Source organism: Rhinolophus ferrumequinum, chromosome 11, assembly GCF_004115265.2.
Source record: "Rhinolophus ferrumequinum isolate MPI-CBG mRhiFer1 chromosome 11, mRhiFer1_v1.p, whole genome shotgun sequence".
Taxonomy (NCBI): Eukaryota; Metazoa; Chordata; class Mammalia; order Chiroptera; family Rhinolophidae; genus Rhinolophus; species Rhinolophus ferrumequinum.
In genome coordinates this window covers 39494292-39514677 of record NC_046294.1, presented here as the reverse complement: position 1 = coordinate 39514677, position 20386 = coordinate 39494292, and the positions used below count along the sequence as shown (strand labels likewise).

General features: G+C 38.8%; 1 non-coding gene across 1 annotated transcript; it reads left to right on the top strand.

Annotated features, from left to right (window-relative positions):
* The first annotated feature begins 2260 nt into the window (after positions 1-2260).
* Positions 2261-2338, top strand: LOC117031431 (small nucleolar RNA SNORD55/SNORD39). Its single transcript, XR_004424567.1, has one exon. It is a non-coding gene; the product is annotated as a small nucleolar RNA SNORD55/SNORD39 (small nucleolar RNA).
* The last annotated feature ends 18048 nt before the right edge of the window (positions 2339-20386 follow it).

Sequence of the window (20386 nt, the reverse complement as noted above, 5' to 3'; positions counted from 1 at the left end):
TAAGATCCATTAATTTAAAAAAATATTGGAAATATGGCAGGCAAGATAAACAAGTATAGCTTTCAGTAAAAAGTTTAGGAACTGAATGAGACTTACAGAGATGACTTGATATAGCAAAATTCAGAGTCAAATAAGGTTTTTTGGATCATCTATTGTCACTTTCCACAGCACTTTATATTATGTCTTATTTGATTCTCACAAGTATCTGTGAGGTAAATATTATTGCTATCTTTTAAGTGAGAAGCTGAAACTTGGACTTACAAAGTTACTGGTGGACATGGCCAGAATTTAACTCTGTGTCTGTTACATCCACGGTTTTTTTCCTGCATCCTGCATAGTAAAGGTCAATAAATGGAAGTAGGGAATTCAATGCAAAACATATCTGCTAAGGTTGAGGTCCTGTGTTGGAATGGAATTATAGAGAGGGTCAGGTGTACACCCTGAACTTGAGGAATGTATGCTCTAGTGAGGGAAATAGACAAATATGATTTACGATAATACCAGGTCCATTGGAGTGGGAAGGAGAAGCAGTGGGAAGGATGTGGCTGTTTAATCTGCACACAACCTACATTCCTGTGGGTGGTAAGAAATTTCAAGGTCAGACTGTTACATTTATATGCAATCTCGGCAGATTGGAAGATTACTTATTTTTACCTGAGGGAACATTAAAGGATAGGAATCTTGGTTTCTTTTCAAGTGTAAATAAGATGACAGTCACAAATGATAAAGATGACAATCTTTTATCTGGTGTAAAGATCTCTGCCTAAAATTTGTCAACAGTAAATACTTTCCTTGCCACTAAATAGTTCAGCTGACAATCTGATTTTTAGCTTGGATGCAACAAAAGACTCTTATTTTTCATTAATCAAAGTACAATAACATAACGATAGTTATCCCTTTGGAGCACTTACTATATGCCAGGAACTATTCTAAATGTTTTATAAACATTATCTCTTTAATCTTTACAACAATCCTAAAGTGGGACTATTTTAACCCCTATTTTACAACTGAGGAATCTGAAACAAATAAGTTTAAAACTTGTCCAGGGTTACCGAACTATAGTGGCAGAGACACGTTTTAAACAGAGGAGTGTGACTCCAGAATCCCTCGTATAATAATTATGTTATATTGTCCACCTACTGCTTCAACACATACACCCTGAAACTGTATATTAAAGTGCGTTTATGTATACTATGATTTATATGTGAGGAAATATAGTTTGTCTAATCTCTAAAATTGTTTTGATCCTTTCAAGCTTCCAAGAGCTAGTAAGCAAAGGCATAAATATTCTGTTTGATTTGGTTTAAAAATCAGCTAATTATATACCATCATCAGTGGGATTTATTCTTGGATTGACAAGATGGTTCAATTATCAACATCAATTAATGTACTACACCACATTAACAGAAAAAAGGAGGAAAAAAACAAAAACCACTTGATTATCTCAATTGATGCAGAAAAAGCATTTGACAAAATTCAACTCTCTTTCGTGATTAAAAAAATACTCAGAAAACTAAAATTAAAAGAAAAGTACCTCAACATAAAAAGGCCATATATGAAAAGCCCACAGCTGACATCATACTCAACGACGAAAGACTGAAAGCTTTTCCTCTAAGATCAGAAACAAAATAAGGATTCCTGCTTTTGCCACTTCTATTCAACATAGTACTAGAAGTCCTAAACAGAGCAATTAGGCAAGAAAAAAATAAAAAAGCATCCAAACTGAAAAGGAAGAAGTGAAATTATCTCAGTTCAGACAACATGATCGTGTATGTAGAAAATGCTAAAGGTTACACACACACACACACAAACTGTTAGAACTAACAAATAATTCAGCAAAGTTATTGAATACAAAATCAACACACAAAAACCAGTTCATTTATTTACACTAATAATGAACAATCTAAAAAGAAAATTAAAAAAACAATTCCATTTTCAATAGCATTAAAGAGAACAAAATTCTTAAGAATAAACTTAACCATGGAGGTGAAAACTACAAAACATTGCTGAAATTAAAGACACCAATAGCTGAGCCATGGCTGCGTGTCGCTGTGCTGGGGCCGGGTAGAGCAGTCTCAATGCAAAACCATCGTGCCTCGCAGCCAAGTTAGGAGGGTGGGCACTCTGACCCCGGGCAACTAGCAGCCATGAGGAGGGTGTTGCTCGGGTTTGGGCCACTGAGGCTGGCGCCAGGGCCAGTGCCAGGGCTGCGAGTGGCACCAACATGGATGCTGCAGGAAAGGATGCTGGCCGGGCTGCACGTGTATGATGACACCTTAGTACTGCTGTAAACTCCCGAATGCTCAGTGGGGAGGCCAACATTGGAGACCTGAGTGTGAAAAAACAAAAACAAAAAAGACACCAATAAATAGAAAGACAAACCATAATCATGGATGAAAGACTTAATCTTGTTAAGATGTCAATACTACCCAAAGCAAACTAGAGTCAATGTAACCCCTAGCAAAATCTCAGGGATGTTTTTTGCAGAAATAGAAAAATCCATCTAAAATTCACATGAAATCTCAAGGAACCCAGAATAGCCAAAACAATCTTGAAAAAGAACAAAGCTGGAAAATAACACTTCCTGGTTTTAAAACTTACTACAGAGCTATGGTAATTATACCAGTGTGGTACTGGTATAATAACAAATATAAAGACCAATGGAATAGAATAGAGATTCTAGAAATAAACCTTGCATACATGGTCAAATAATTTTTGACAAGGGTTCCAAAAGAATTCAATGGAGGAAAAGACACTCTTTTTAACAAATGGTGTGGAAAAACTGGATATTCATATACAAAAAGATGGAAGTTGGATTACCTTACATCATATAAAAAAAATTAACTCAAAATGAATCAAACACGTAAACATAAAAACTAAAACTATAAAATTCTTAGAAGAAAACATAGGAGAAAAGCTTCATAATGATGTAGGTGATGTTGGATCTGCCGGCAGTTTCTGGGTGCGGGCCGGGGTCATGTCTCCTGAAGCTGAAGAATGGAAACACGGACCAGGGAGAGGCAAAAAGTTTAAAAAACAGGATAGTTTATTAGAGGCAGGAGAAGAGGTTGCAGCTCTCGAGCGGGAGGGGGTTCCGAATGGGGGGTGCCAGTGACTGGAAAAGCTCTTTCTTTTATACCTTCCCTTGCCTGTTTGGGGAAAGGGGTTGGAGACTTCTAATTGGATTCATCTATCAGGTTTGTCCTGTTTGCTCATCCTGAAGGGATTAATGAACCAACCCATTCCTATCTATCAGATCTGCTCCTTTGTCCGGCCAGAAGGGACTTGAGATGATCTATTAACCTTAAGGCATATTCTCATGTCTCTGTCCTGGAGTGAAGGAGACATTCCAGGGCCTGGAATTTCAGGATATGGCTGCTTTTTGTTTATTCCATCAGGGACCTCCCTATCTACCTAGTAATCATACTAACTAACCTGTCTCAATAACATTGGATTTGGCGATGATTTCTGCCAAAAGCACAGGCAGGCAACAAAAGAAAAAGATAGGTAAGTTAGACTTCATCAAAGTAAAAACTGGTGCATCAAAAAACACTATTACAGAGTGAAAAGGCAACCCACGGAATGGGAAAAAATATTTGCAAATTGTATATCTGACATGAGATTGATATCTAGAATATATAAAGAACTCCTACAACTCAACAACAACAAAACAACCTGATTAATATTTGAGCAAAGGACTTGAATAGACACTTGTCCAAAGAAGATATACAAATGGTCCATAAACACATGAAAAGGTGCTCAACATCAATAGTCACTGGGGAAATGCAAACCAAAATCACAATGACATACCACTTCACACCAATCAGGAGAGCTATTTAAAAACAAAAACAAAGCAAAACAGAAGATAACAAGTGTTCATGAGGATGTGGAGAAATTGGAACCCTTTTGCACTGCTGGAGAAAATGTAAAATGGTGCAGCTGATGTAGGTGATGTTGGATCTGCTAGCAGTTTCTGAGTGTGGGCCCGGATTGTGTCTCATGAAGCCGAAGAATGGAAACACGGACCACGGAGAGGCAGAAAGTTTTAAAAAGAGGATAGTTTATTAGAGGTAGGAGAAGAGGTTGCAGCTCCCGAGCGGGGTGGGGGGTGGGGGTCCCGAATGGGGGGTGCCCCATGACTGAGGCAAAAGCTCTTACTTTTATACCTTCCCTTGCCTGCTTGGGGAAGGGGAACTGTTTGAAGAAGAGAACTGGCGCCTTCTAATGAAATTCGTCTACCAGGTTTGTTCTGCTCGCCCATCCTGAAGGAATTAGCGAAGTAACCCACTTTTTATCTATCAGATCTGCCCCATTTGTCAGGCCAAAATGAATTTTATGATTAACCTCAAGTACTTGTTACATTACGCCCTGGAGCGAAGGAGTGATTTCAAAACCTGAAGTTTTAGGATATGGCTATCTTTTCTTTATTCCACCAGGGACTTCCCTGTCTACCTAAGGACATGCTAACTCTCCTGTATCACAGCCACTGGGGAAAACAGTATGGTGGTTAATCAAAAAATTAAACATAGGATTATTATATGATCCAGCAATTCTACTCCAGATATGTACCCAAAAGAATTAAAAGCAGGGATACAGACAGATATTTGTATACCCATGTTCATAGCGTTATTCACCGTAGCCAAAAGGTAGAATCAACCTAAATGTTCATCAACAGATGAATGGATAACCAAAATATGGTATATATATATATATATGGTATATACTGTATGAGTGATTTTCTTGCATAGTTCATAAACTGACTGAAAAGGCAGCTCCCAAGGAGGGGATACTCTTTCCTCAAACTCCTGAATCCACACATCAGGCTGCCACATGTGCTCATTTACTGAGCACTTTGTCAACATAAGATACGTCCAAACCTGTAGAGAATTTTTATAACGGTTTATTTGAGCCAAACTGACATACTCATATGCCATGGAGTAAGATCTCAAAAGCTCCAGAGAATAACAGGTTTGCAGCTTCTTTTATGCATTTGAAATTAAGGAAGATTGGAGAAAGGAAGGCGGAGATTGGATTACAGGATAGTGAAGATTATGTGCTCTCTTGAGGGATAATACCCCCTTTGAGGGGTACTACTTCTGGTATTTCAAAGGTGTGTTAACCTATATGCAGAAAAATAATGGACAGGGCTTGATTAAAAACCTTTCTCTAAAGAAGTTATAAGCCTGGGGCATGACCTGCCCACTCAGGAATTTATGACCAGATCTCTTTATGCGGTTATTTTCATAATCCGCCCCTTCCTCCTCCCCCTTTTTGGTCCACATTTACAATACTTAGGGTACTACCTGGGCACTGGAGATGTGAAGCTGGATAAAACATGGGCCCTAAGGAGACTCAAATGAACCCTCCTGTGTCACTTGCCCATAGCAACCTGTACTTCCTCTACCAAAACATAATATCACTGCATTGTAGTGTCTTGTTAGTCTTTCTTGCACTAAACAAGTCCAATGTGTTCCACAGGATGTGTTTTGTTCACCATTGTGTCCTTTGCCCAAGCATGGGTTCCCGACCCATGGTAAGACACCTACTCATCCTTCTTCCCTCTTCTTTGATAAAAGAGCTCTCTTTCCCTTGAAGCATCCACTCCATACGGTTTACTTAGCTCTGACCCCATCTGTAATGCAAAAGAGTTGCACACGTCAGTTCTTCCTGCAACTTTTCAGTCAGAGATTTAAGGGGAAGATTCTCCCCTGGAGCTGGCCAAGCTGCAAATGAATCTTGGGTTGCTGGCAGCCATCATGGCTGCCACATGGACGCTGTTGGTGCTCCACCCACGTCACCTTCGTTGGGGATCTGAGTACAGCCCTTCCCCATCCCACAGCCCTTCACTGACTGCCAAGGGGGTAAAAAGAAGCAGACTCCCTGGCCTCAAGGTGGCATAGAATCTGTGATTAATTCATGCTCCAAATCTCCCCAGGAGAAAAGCAGAAGCTAATCTCCAGCTGAGACCTTATTCTTGCTTAATTTTCTTCCTCTGCTTTCCCCACACACCTTTTCCTGAAAGCAGTCCATCAGTAAAGCACTTTCATAAGAATCCTATCTCAGGCTCTATTTCTACGGAACCAACCTAATCAGCCGGTACAAAAGAAAGATAAATACTAATGACATCATTTGAATGCCTGGATCTTACCATGTTTTTCCTTGTATGTTTTTAGATAGGTGAGCTAGTTATTTGCTAAACTATTTGGATTTGAGTTTCTGTCATTTGCATCTAAAAGAGTCCTGACATTTAGCAGCATTCTGTAATTATTTGTTGACCAATGTATTAAATTATAAATAGAGTAAAATGGAAATATAGGTGAGGATAAAACACGGTGAGCTATTTTGTTTAAGCTACTTGGATTGGGTTTCTTTCATTTGCATCTGAAAGAGTCCTGAAATTCAGCAGGCATTCTATAAATATTTATTGAATAAGTATATTGAATTATAAATAAGTGAAATGGAAATAGATGAGGATGCAATGAATTTCATCAAGTGTTTTGGGAAGAAATGACAATTCACATTTATGTAAGCCTGTAAGTATTAATAGCAGATCAGTAGGAAGGTGAGTAGTGGAGACGTTCTAGATCTAAGGAACTTCTGTAAAAACAAAGGTTTGGCAGCGTGAAAGTACTTGGTGTTTGAGCAAAAATGAGTTGCCCTACCTGGGGAGAGCGCAGGAGTGAAAAGATGTTTATTTTGTTGAAGCAGCAGTCTATGAGATTGTATAGAAGGGAAGGCAGACCATTACTGGCATGCATTTCCAAGATTGTGGGCTAATGCTGACAGGTGGGCTGTAAAAAAAGGTGCACGATGTACCAACAATACTCTGATATGTTTGAGATGCAATGACGAGATTGCAGCCTGCGTAATGGAGCTGTGGCTGTTAGTCACGGTCACATGTAATCAGGGTAAAGATCTGCTGAGACCCGTTGATTCTGAGGTGTGTTCTTTACCCACATGGGCATCCAAGTGTACACACATCAGTCACTTTGGTGTCATACTGTCCTGATCTGTTTCACCTGAGTGATGAAAGAGCTGGCCTGTACAGGGTAAAATACATTTATTTTGATCATGGTAAGTCATCATCAAGGTCGTGGGTGGTTTTCAGAAAGCAATATTATAGGTGTCCAGTATTATTTTCCCTGCTTTTGATGAGGCTAGTAGTTCTCCCTATCCTTCAGGAGTTGACAACATTTTTAACTCTTCCAAAAGCCTTTCTGGAAAACCACTATCTACAGTAGTTGTCTCTGATATTCTCAATTATGGCATATTGTCCTTTTTTTTACAGAGATCTGAAATTATGTGCTGTAATTATTTTATTATTTGTGAGAGTCCTTGTTATTTGTCTTTCATATAAGAAAGTGATCTTCATGAAGGCAGTGACATTGTCTAGTCTTAGTTATATCACTAATTCTTGACACACAGTAGGCCTTTAATAAATATTATTTAAATGAATAAATAATTGAATGATATTCCACCTACTTGAGAAGATTGTAAGATCCAGTATTTTTCCTTGCCTCATGCCACTCAGGTGATACTTATTCAGAATACACAAAATACTCACTAATAAGACAAACAACTCAATAAAAAATTAGGTAACAGATTTGATGGTATTTTCTTTAACTAATAAAAATATAGAGAGGGCAAATAAATACAAGGAAAGATGCTCAACCTCATCATTGATTACAGAAATGCAAATTAAAGCCACGATAGATACTTCTACACACCCACTAGAATGGTTAAAATGAAAAAGACTGATAATACCAAGTGTTAAAGAGTTTGTGAAACAACTGGAACTCTCTACATCACTAGAGGGAATGAGAAGAAGTATAGCCACTTTAGAAAACAATCATAGTTCCTTATAAAATTAAACATACACTGACTATATCTAACCCAGCAATCCCACTTCTAGGTATTTAGCCAAGAGAGATGAAAATATATGTTCACTCAAAGATTTGTATATGAGTCTTCATAGTAGACTTAATAATAAAAGTTTAAAAACAAAAAGCTTAGGAACCAAATATTTATCAACTAATGAATAGATTAAAATTATGATACATTCATACAGTGGCATACTATTTAGCAATAAGTAAACAAATTACTGATATGTATAATGTTGATGAATTTCCAAAACGTTATGCTAAATAAAAGAAGACAGACAAGATTTTTGAGAAGGCAAAACTGTAGTGATAAAAATCAGATCTAGGCGGCCAGTTGGCTCAGTGGTTGGAGTGCAGTGCTCATAACACCAAGGTCGCGGGTTTGATTCCTACATGGGCCAGTGAGCTGCACGCTTCACAACTAGATTGGAAAAAAAAAATCAGGTCTGTGTTTTCCAAGGGCCAAGGATAAGGGAAGGAGATTGTCTACAAAGGAGTAGGAAGGAACTCTTGTAGTGATGGAAATGAAATGTTCTATATCATAATGATGGTGATGGTTGCAGTACTATACACATTTTCAGAACTCATCAAATTATACTTAAAAATGGTGAATTGTATATGGAAATAATATTGCATTTTTAAAAAGAGCCTCACCCCAAAACCTCATTTAAGGGTGGAAAAAGTTGAGATCTAAATGTGAGTGATCGCACAAGTAGCAGAAGTTAGAGCTTTATCTAGCATTAGAGCCAATCCTTGACTCCTCATCTTGGACTCTTTGCATTATAACTTGTTCTGATTCCCTAGGAAGAAAAGCGTCAAATGTACTTTCACTTATTTAGGTGCCCCCTCCTCTATTTGCTGGATTTTCTTGGGAACACAGTAATTAAATGTTTGTCTTCTATCTAGATCAACCTGGGCTCAAACCCCTTGATAATAAACAATGTATTGGAGTCAGTTGAGTGATAAATTGTCTTACAGTTTCTATCTCCCTTAAGTAAAAAGGGATTAATAATTCCCCCTGCCAGCTTTTTAACAGACTAAGAAAAAGTAAGACACTCTTAGACAGTGGTTTAATAGAAATGAAAGGTGTTATTTGCAGGCTTGTGACTTGTTTTGCGTTTTCTCTATTGCCTTGTTTCAAAAGAAAGCAAACACTACTTGAGAACGTCCAAGTATTCAAATTGAACATTTTTTTGCAGACTTCCTTTGGAAAACGCAGGGGTGCCCCCTGGTGTAGGTTCTTGTTACTGCACTTGAGTGATACTGCCTTCTAGTGGAGAGACGAGGGGCCGTTGAGGGCGGGAGTGGCTGGGAACAAACAAAAGGGCTAATTTGACATCTTGTTCATTCAGATGTCCCTGATCCTTTACGTCGTCACAGTGACCAGCCTGGCTAATGCAGAATGTGTTCAAATTCGATGTAATTCAATAAGCATTAGTAAGAGTCTATTATTTTCCAGGTGTTAGACTGATGCATGAAGAATGGATACTTGGAGACAGACCACTTTAGAATCAAAAGTTGAATGTTACAAAACTGTACGGCTTACAAAGTGCTTTTATGCAAATTGTTTGGTTTGATTTTCTAACAGCTCTACTAGGTACTAACTTTACAGATAAGGAAACTGCTACTCAGAAAAGCAGAGATTTGCCCAAGATTGCTTTTTTTAGAAAGCACTTTAAAATTGAATACCTTCTAATATGTACCATGACCGTGGCCAAGTTCTAGGGATATGAGGAGAAGTAAGTTTGAGAACCTCACTGTTCGTTACAAATATGTAAAATGATTATAGTACAGAGGAAGCCCCCACCTGTGATAGGGAGAGTTGGGAAATACTTCCTAAGAGCAATGAGTTGGCTCTCAAAAAGTGAAAATAAATTTGCTGTATGGGGTAGAGAGGGAAGATGTTACCAGGCAGAAAAACACAAATAAACAAACCAAAAAAACCCCTAAAAACCAACACATCATATGCAAAACTATGGGAGTACAGATGATGGAGGCAGCAAGAGAGTGGAGAAAATTCCATTGACTAGGGCACCAGTACATCTTGAGAAGTCATGGGATTGAACCTGGGAAACAAAGTTGCAACCAGATTGTAAAGGGCTTCTATGCCATTCTAAAGAAGTTGGATTTTTAAAATCTCTGTGGGGTGCCACTGCTTACACAGTCAGTAATGTTTTAGGAAGATAACTTTGGAACGAATGTGGAAGCTCCACTAAAAGAGGTGAATTAGTTGGGGGCTGTTGGAGTCATCAGGCATGACATGAGGACAGTGTCTACCAAGGCGCAATGAGGATGAGGACACAGAGGCGGCACTAAGAGATACTAGGCGTCAGACTTGTCAGAACTGCATTATCAACAGGATTAGGGGGTTTCAGGGAAAGCGAGGAGGAGAAGATGACTCCAAGTTTGAACTACTGGGTAAATGGGAATGCTGCCGTTACCTACATGTAGGGTACAGGATTTGGGGCCAGTAAATGATAGATCCAGAATTCAATCCAAGGCCTTCTGACTTCAAACCTTTTGCTCATTGTACTCTGACACTCTGTGTTTTATAGGACAGTGATGCCATTTGTAGTAGAAAAATATTCATGAAATTTAAAATTCTTACAAAAACAAGTTCTACTATATAGCTAAATTATTGTATCATCACAGCATCTTTCGTTGTATAGTAATTTCTCCAGAATATACTCCTTGGAAGTTCTAGGACACTTATGTCACTTCCTCACTGTCACTAATTCTCTGCTAGGTCTCAGTATACTTCCAGAGGAGCGATTATATACAGAAAACTTCGATATATACAATCCAGTCCAAGTGACATTATAATGACACAGAAGCCCACTTGCCTTGATTCAGAGCTGCTCACTCTCTCTGCCTGACAAGACTGCCTGTAAGTCCCCTGGCTACCTAGACCTGTCACCATCCATCAGTGATTCATCTCTGTCACTCATTCAGTCATTGCACAGTGCGGGCCCCTATACCAGGCCCTCTACATGCAGGAGCTGATGCAATCCTCCTAATGTGTCAGTGACAAAGGGTATTATCCTCCTTGCTTTGTACTTGAGGACCCTAACACTCAGAGAGACTGAGTAACTTGTCTAGAGTTCCACAGCTTGAAGCATACACTTGTATGCTAACTACTCCCACACCTGAACTTCTACCAAACAATAGCAAGTCCCAGACCTGTATCTCCAACACTCTACCAGTCAGCCAGCCCCACCTAGACATTCTCCACATACCTCGTAAATCAGTGCCTAACATCAAGTTCATTATGTCCTCCACAATCTGCACCACTCCTGTTTTTCTATTTTTAATCCCAGTTGAGGCATCAGTATACACTTGATCACTTAAGTCAAGAATCGGGAAGTCACCTAAATCTCTTACCTTTGTGATCTCCACCCATATCCAGTAATCTAACCTTGTTCAGGTCACCTTCCCGGCCACTTACATTAGCTTTCGAATATGATTGACTGTATAATCATACATGTTTTCTTAACTTGAAAAATAATTTCTAAAGACTGCCTGGCTGGCTAGTGCATCTCAATAAGACTACAACTTGCTTTAAGTTATAGAATATTATTTGTAGAGCTATCATTTTGGAGTGTTTGATCAGTGATCATTTGTAGCTTTTCCCCTGGCCTTTTTCTAACACATTATTAAAGTTTCTAGATTCATAATAATATAAGAGCATAATTTCTGGAATAAGTATTGCTGAGCAAACCAACACATTTGAAAAGCAAGAACATTTGGTCATGCATGAGAATATGCTGCAGTAGCACTTAAAAACTTTACAGATTTTTATCAGTGATGACATGTAGCAAGATCCTGAAATAGACCTTTGGCCCAATCAGAACGTTCATCTTTTAGTAACTCACAGACAATTTAACATTAATATATTGAGTACATAATTTACATTTATCTTTGGGTTTACTCCTCCCACCCCAATAAAAAGTTCTTTATACAGTATACATAGAAGGTAAAAACAGACTGCCTAGGTTTGTATCCTGGTTCTGCCACTTCCAACTGTTTGATCTGGGCAAGTTACTTGACCTCTCTCTGCCTCAGTTTCTTCATTGGTAAAATGAGGAAGTAATAGTACCTATTTCACAGAGGTCCTGTGAAGGATTAGATGTAAAGTGTTTGTGCTTAGTAAGTGATTAATAAGTGCTAGCTAATTATAAGTACTTCTGATTATATTACTTATATATGCTCATCACTTTAAAAATTCAGCAATACATAAAAGTAAAAAAATGAATAAAAGCCACCCAAACCATTAATATTTTTGTGAAACTCCTTTCAGTCACATTTCTATGTATGTGAGTGACATGCAGAATCCGAAATTTACTATAGAGGGGAAAGCAAATTTATATAAGGAGCACTGGTGCCTCCAAGAGGGACATGTTCCAGATCCTTCTTTGATATTCAGAGTTATTGAACCAGTGGTTTTTGAACAGTTTCGGGTGGCAGGCAACGGGTCCCCCCTGGGATTAAAAATGCCTATGACCATCAGTAACAGAGAAGGCAGTGTTTTGGCTTCTGCCCTGCAATGAGAGTGAGAAAGGTTTATGTGGTAGCAGATACCAGCCTCTGCACTGTTTCCGTTTGCAGAAAAAGCAGCTGGTGATCCTAGTGAGTGGTGTGTGTATAAGCAGTGGGAAAGCCTGTCTGTCAAGGGCTACAGTCCAGGAAGTCAAAGCCCACTTTGGAAGGCAATGACGCCTTCGAATCCTCAAGCTCTCTTACAAGTAACAAGGGGCACTGATCCAGAATATCCATGTCAGAGTCTTGTTATCTGAGGAATAACTAACATTGTACCTTCAAGCAAGCTAAACCAAAGCTAGAAGGAACAGAATAATACAGACCAAAGTGCAGATAAGTGAAATACAGAGTAGAAAAACAGTTGGGAAAAAAATCAACAGGAAAAAAATGAAAAAAAATCAACAGAACCAAAAGTTGGTCCTGTAAAAAAATCAACAAAATTGACATTGAGGAATGTCATTGAAGATTCTTGGGGTAGGAGACCCAAGAGGCAAAACTGTATTTTCGGCTAAACTGAGAATAGGATTGAGGTTATAATCATTTGAACAGTAAAAGAAATATGACTTTATTTTGTAGTCATGCATGGCTTAACGAAGGGGACACATTCTGAGAAATGCGTTAGGCAATTTCATGGTTGTGTGAGCATCACAGAGTGCACTTACACAAACCTAGATGGCGTAGCCTACTACACACTTGGCCTGTATGGCACAGCCCATTGCTCCTATGCTACAAGCCTGCACAGCATGTTACTGTGCTGAATACTGTAAGCAGTTGTAATATAATGGTAAGTATTTGTGTATCTACTATGTTTCACCGAAAATAAGGCCTAGCCGGACCATCAGCTCTAATGCATCTTTTGGAGCAAAAATTAATGTAAGACCCAGTTTTTTTTAATATAAGACCCGGTCTTATAACATAATATAATATAATATAATATAATATAATATAATATAATATAATATAATATAATATAATACAATATAATATAATACCGGGTCTTATATTAATTTTTGCGCCAAAGGACCCATAAGGGCTGATGGACAGGCTAGGTCTTATTTTCGGGGAAACACGGTAAACATAGAAAAGGTACAGTAAAAATATGATGGAAAAGATAAAAAATGATACACCTGACTTACTATGAATGGAGTTTGCAGGACTGTTACTCTGGGTGAGTCAGTGAGTGATTTTTTTTTTTGATGTCTCTTTTTTTTTAATTATTTGTTTTCAGTTACAGTTGACATTCAATATTATTTTATGTTAGTTTCAGGTGTACAACAGAGTGGTTAGACATTTATATAATTTATGCAGTGATCCCCCCAATTAGTCTAATACCCAACTGGCACTATCCATAGTTGTTACAACATTATTGATCATATTCTCTATGCTGTACTTTACAGCCCCATGACTATTTCGTAACTACCCATTTGTACTTCTTAATCCCTTCACCTTTTTCACCCACCTTCCCAACCCCTACCCCTCTGGCAAACATCAATTTGTTCTCTGTATCTATGAGCCTATTTCTGTTTTGTTTTTTCATTTATTTTGTTCTTTAGATTCCACATATAAGTGAGGTCATATGGTATTTGTCTTTCTCAGTCTGACTTATTTCACTTAGCATAATACCTTCCAGTTTCATCCATGTAAGACTTCATTCTTTTTAGTGGTAAGTGATTTTGAAGGCTTTAGGACACTACTGTACATTATTGCAAACTTTATAAACACTGTACACTTAGGCCTTAAAAGCTGCTAAAACTCCTTGATCCATGGTTGGATCAAAGAGGTGGTATTTGGAGGGAGAAACACCACTTTGATATTTGGATGAAGATCACCAATTAAAGGTGGACGCCTGGGAGCATTATTAACAATAAGCAAAATCTTGAAAGGTATGTTATTCTCCAAACAGTGCTTCTCCATTTTGCTAGCACAGCAATTCAGGAGATCTTGGAAGAGGAGCTGGTCAGCCATGACTTGTTACTGCTCTGAACAAAATACACTAGCAGTGTGTGCTTATTGAAATGCATGAAGGCCCTAGGGTTCTCACGGCCAGATCACAGGGGGTTTCCATTTGTAACCTGCAACACTGTCCTCAAGTAAGACTGCTATCTTCTCCTTAAAAGCTTTGAAACCTGGCATTGACTTGGTGTCCGTACAGATGAAAGTCCTTTCAGGCATCTGTTTCCAGAATAGGAAGGTTTTATCTATATTGAATATTTGCTGTGGAAAGTAATTTTCTTCCACAGTTTCCAAAAATTCTTCAGCGGCCTTACATTAGCACTAGCAAACTTGCAGTTCATTTTCACATTATGATTGATGAGCAAATGAGCAATGGTTTTTGAATCCTTTAAACCACCCAGAGCTAGCAGGAAATTCAACATCATAGTCAGGTTTAACCTTTTCTGTCAACATTGCAAACTTTTTGCTTTGGCCATGATCGTCATGGTGCTGAGAGCGATACACCTCTGTGTTTGGTCTTCAATTCTGGTCATTGCAAGTTTCTCCATGTCTGATATGGGCCCTTCTTGAATTTTTGTTAGTCTTGTTATTTTATATGGTACCTTCATTGAAGCAGATCCTTTAACAATCCCCAGCACTTTGTTCTTGTTCTTCAAAATCATAGCTTTGGTGGAATGGGACATGCCTGACTGACAAGCAATAACTGTCACTGGTTGTCCACCTTCATAGTCCTGAATCACTTTTAATTTTGTTCCCAGGTCAGTCGCTTGACTGGGTCTCTTACTGACAATAGTAGTAGTGAATTTTGTACACTTAGGGGCCATGATGTACAAAACAATAAGAGATTAAATCAAGCACGAGAGAAAATGATGTAATCAAGAGATGTGGTAAACATGAGTAACATAATCTTTTATTATCTTTATCAGGTATTACGTACTGTACAGAACTGTACGTGCTATTCTTTTGTACAAGACTAGAAGACTGGCAGCACAGTAGGTGTGTTCATACCAGCATCACCACAAACGCATGAGTTGCATTACAAAGTTACAACAGCCATGACATCACTAGGGGATAGGAATTTTCCAGCTCCATTATGGTCTTAGGGGACCACTGTCATATATGTGGTTCTTGGTTAACCGAAATGTCGTTATGCAGTGCATGACTGCATATCCAAGTAAATGAAGAGGGTATACCGTATTTCCCCGAAAATAAGACCAAGCTGGACCATTAGCTCTAATGCATCTTTTGGAGCAAAAATTAATATAAGATCCAGTATTATATTATATTATATTATATTATATTATATTATACCCGGTCTTATTTTAATATAAGACCGGGTCTTATATTAATTTTTGCTCCAAAAGACGCATTAGAGCTGATGGTCCGGCTAGGTCTTATTTTTGGGGAAACAAGATACTTGTAACTGATCTTTGTGGGAGCATCTTATTCCCAGAAAATATTACTTTATGATGTTAAGGTTGGGTTCGCAGTTTAAAATATCTAGAGCTTCTTCATATTCTGTTAAGCCTGTTATTGAAGAAAATAGTGGGAAAAAGAAGCCTGGGTATTTTTCATGTATGGGAGGAGTAAAAAGCTTGATCCCTGGAGAAGATTAGGGAAAAGTGGGAGAAGGCCAGTAGAGAAGTGGGGAAGTAGTGGGTTTCTTGTAACGGTAGAAATAGAATCTCTCAGATACAGTATACTGGGAAGGTACATAGGTGGCTACAGAAAGTCAGGGCAGAGTCCTGAGCACCAGGGTTTGGTGATCTGTGGCAAAGTTCTCTGTGGCTGAGAGAGCACAAATGAACCATCCACGTTCGGTCTCATGTGGTCTAATGAGATATGGTCTTGTGGTAAAACTCAGGGACTAAATAAGCCTGGACCTTAAGCATATATTCGGTAGAGATTACAACACACTGAAGGCCAGAGGTCTCTCCCCAGTTTATCCTGGAACTGAATAAGCCCTGGAATCCTGGTAAAACCCAAAGAAAGAGAAGGGAGCCATGAAGGATGACTGATATTGGATTTATCACTCACCTTGATGTAAGATTTAATTGGCCCCTGAAAAAAATTCTTTAATTGTCACATTATTGGTAGCTGCTGTAGCGTCAGTGTCCTTGAAGCGGCCCGAATGAAGGCTCGTGTCAGGGCTTCATGGCAGAGTCGACTTTCTAACACAAGCCCTGTAACTAACATGTTTATATCATATCACACGTAACGTGTGTGAAAATTAATTTGGTTAACAACTGTTTTAATTTAAATTTCTCACAAAACAGTACCTGAAAGAAGGACTTGGGTGTGGGAGCTTGGCACTATCAGGAAGCAGGAGTGAGGGAATAAAGAGAATGTGGCAGATAAAGAGAAATTGCGGATACAGAACGTGTTATTAAGCTAGTTACTGTGTGGCCAACTGGGGTTCAGTCCCTCCCAAGACCCTCTAAAGAATCATACAAAATGGGCCTCAGAATGGAAGGATGGGAGAATGGGGCATTTTTTCGTTCATTCTCAGAGTTTGTTGATTTCTGCAAAGAAGTCAGCTATGATAAAAAATTGGTACTTTAACTTTTATTAATAGAATACTTGTAACATACCTCACATGTGATCATAATACAACATTACAACACGGGTATTGAGAATTACACACACATTATTATTTTTGTTTATTTGTACTATGAAATTCTATCAAGTTGCTATTCAGAGGGTGGCAGTTGAAATCATAGCAGAAAATTTCTAACTTTGTGAAAGTCTGTATTTTTTAATATTATCTTCATGAAGCATAGTAATATACACATAAGTGTAACACAACATAATATTCTTTTTATCCTTTTCAGACGCATTGTGTGATACTTTTGTTGTAAAGGATAAATGTTAGCAAGGTGGCAGATAGATTCTTCTTATTTTGCTTAATAACAGAGTGCTAAGTAATACTGTTCAATAAAAATATTCTCTAAAATTACTTCACACATCTCATAACTATATTAGCATTAATCTTGAAGTACAACTGAAGAACTTCACACCAGTATGGAATTTCTTTTCCAAAAGAGAATATCTGTGAATCAAATCAAATCAAATCAAGTCTAACACTTTTCAGGCAGAAAGGATTGAGTACCTTCTGTACGTTTAGCCCATCTCTTCATTGTGAAACTTCTTAAAGTGACCTAAAAGTCACTTCTATCTAACCCAGATAAAATGTTTCTTTAATTGTTGAAATGTGGCTTCCTTACTTCATCACTCATACTCTTTTTGCCAAGGACTCCTGTGTTGCAACATCCAATGGTTAGCATTTCTTTGTTCAGGTAGCCTCTACACTGCATTAGACACAATCGCCTGCTCTATATTTTGTGAACTTTGTCCTGAACACCTGGTCTCTATTTTCTTCAATACTTTCTTCTGTCTTCCTACCACATTCAAGGGTCATACACTAGCCTACCCTAAGCCTTGCTCATTGGTTTCACAACCATTCCTATTCATAGCCTGCTATGTTCTCATCCAGGCTCATGCCCCCTCTTGCCTATAAGCCATATCTTCTTGGACATCACATCATCTCAAACACAGTATGTCTGGATATAGACTCACTCTCTATATCAACTTCCTTTCAACTTCATTTCTTAGCGGTAACCATTTCCCACGGTCGTTAGATTTCAGTACCCTGCCCCTTTAGCTATATATAGCTATAAATATTCCTTATATCTAATTTAGATATTCCCTGTATCTAACCAGTTGCCATAAAGCCCTGCAGGTATTTTTTTTTTTTTGAAAGAATTCTCAAACCAATGTATTCATCTTCATTCTACTTCTACTAGTTGTTCAAATGCTTATAAAATGTCTTGTTCGTGAGGTCAAGGGCAACCTAGTAGGAGCTATCATTTGCAAAGCAGCATCACCTTAGAAGGCAAGTTAGGCCCTAGGAGCTGGGGAAGACAAAATGAGCTGTTGATCAAGTTTGAGGGCCATTTTCAGAGGGTATCAAGAAGAACTTATATAACCAATACCTCAGGATTATATTTCTACAACTTCTCACCACGTCTTCCAGATGCTGTATGCTACTAAAATGTTTTGCTCACACCCACCTCTACACCTTCATTTATTGGGTTAGTCTGGGTTGGCGATACTAGTTGATTGTTGTCTCATTGCTGGTTTATGTCAGAAAGGCTTTGGTACCAGGTCAAAGCAAGAATATGGTCAAGCACATCCTCGGTTGGTTTCCATGAAAACTAAAAGGTGAGCTGCCACAAAGAGGTACACCTTAACTCAGGACATTGTTCACTAAGTCAACAGGATTTGTCAGGAACTGGAATTGAAGTGAGCTTTCCAGAACCAGCAGAGACCCAAGCCAACAGAAAAATTCTCAGCAGGAGTTTTTCTAAGCTTCTTGAAGTTCTCTGCCATCCATCTGTAAAGCAAAAGCAACTCACACCTTCACACTGAGCCCCATTTGAACTCTTCTTGTCTTTGACTCCTAACAAGGCTCAGCATTTCCTGCAAAAGAGTAGCTAACATTTATAGAGCACTTTCCATGGACTAGTGTATTAATTATATTTTTAACACTTTATAATGTTTTGAGAAAATTGAGGGGTTCTAGCTAGCTGAGGAGAGACTGCCCCTCCCAGGACTAGCTAATTCCCAGGGATAGTAAACAATTTGCCTGAAAACATGCATTTCTTACACAAATCAACCAATCCCAAGTTCATACCCCAAACCACCTCCTTTATCTAACTCTCCCACACCAAGGCATATTTCCCCTGCCCTAAATCATCCAGGGCCAAGTACTAGACAACTAGAGACCACCCCAGTAGCCTAGAGCCCACCAGAATTATTCAAACTAGCCAATCCTCAGCAGTTCCCCTGCCCTGCCTTACCTTTCGCATGGAAAACAATAAAAGCTCTGGGTCAGTCTTCCCCTCACTCCCTTCTGCTTCTTGAGCAACACTGGTGCCCTCCCCATGTGGCCCTGCAGGGTGTGGTGCACCCCTCTCCTCTCAGAAAATGGAAGTAATACAAATCTTTCAATGGCATTATCCTCTCCATGTCATCATTTAGTCCCCTTCTTAAATTAAAATCCCACAAGTACAACTGAAATAGCTAACGTGTTTCCCTGAAAATAAGACCTAGCCAGACAATCACCTCTAATGCATCTTTTGGAGCAAAAATTAATATAAGATGTGTTCTTATTTTACTATAATATAAGACCGGGTATAATATAATATAATATAATACCGGGTCTTATATTAATATTTGCTCCAAAAGACACATTAAAGCTGATTGTCCGGCTAGGTCTTATTTTCGGGGAAACAGGGAAGGAGCAATTCTAAGTACTTTTTATAGATAAACTCATTTAATTTTCATAACTCTATGAAGTTTACACTGCTATTACCCCCATTCTAACAAGGAGGACATTGGGGTACAGAAAGGGTAAGTTGCTCACAGTTCTACGAGTGGGTGGCCGAGCTGGGATGCAAACCCAGGCAGCCCAGTGTCAGTCTGTGATTTCACAACTGCACTGGATTGCCTCTGGAGGAAGTTGGGATATTCTTCTTGCTCAAGACACAAATCCCTGGCATTCTTCTCGCCACTACAAGCCTCCTGCAAGAGTTGCCCTTCTTGTTTGATAACCTGCCTTAAATTAGTTACCAGAATGAGGAGCAGACATCTCTGAGACCTGAAAACATCACTGTTCTGATCCCAGCTGGTTGGCCTGGATTGAATAGAGAAAAGAACATTTAGTTTAGATTACGTAGAACTCAGATGCTACAAGAATGACAATCCGTACTCTTTGTCCCTTGGATTTATCTTTTTATAAGAATACAGCACCAGTACTGAATACATAAGAGCACAGTCCTTTAAGTGACGCTAGGAATGAACCAAAATGCCTTATATGGAGCCAACTGGAAGCCATTCAATGTTTCTGGGGCACAAAGTACAAGATGGCACAAAGTACAAAGTAGGAGATGAGGCTAGAGAGATCCACAGGAGCCAGGCCAGGAATGGCTCTTAGGACTTGCAAAGAAGCACATAGG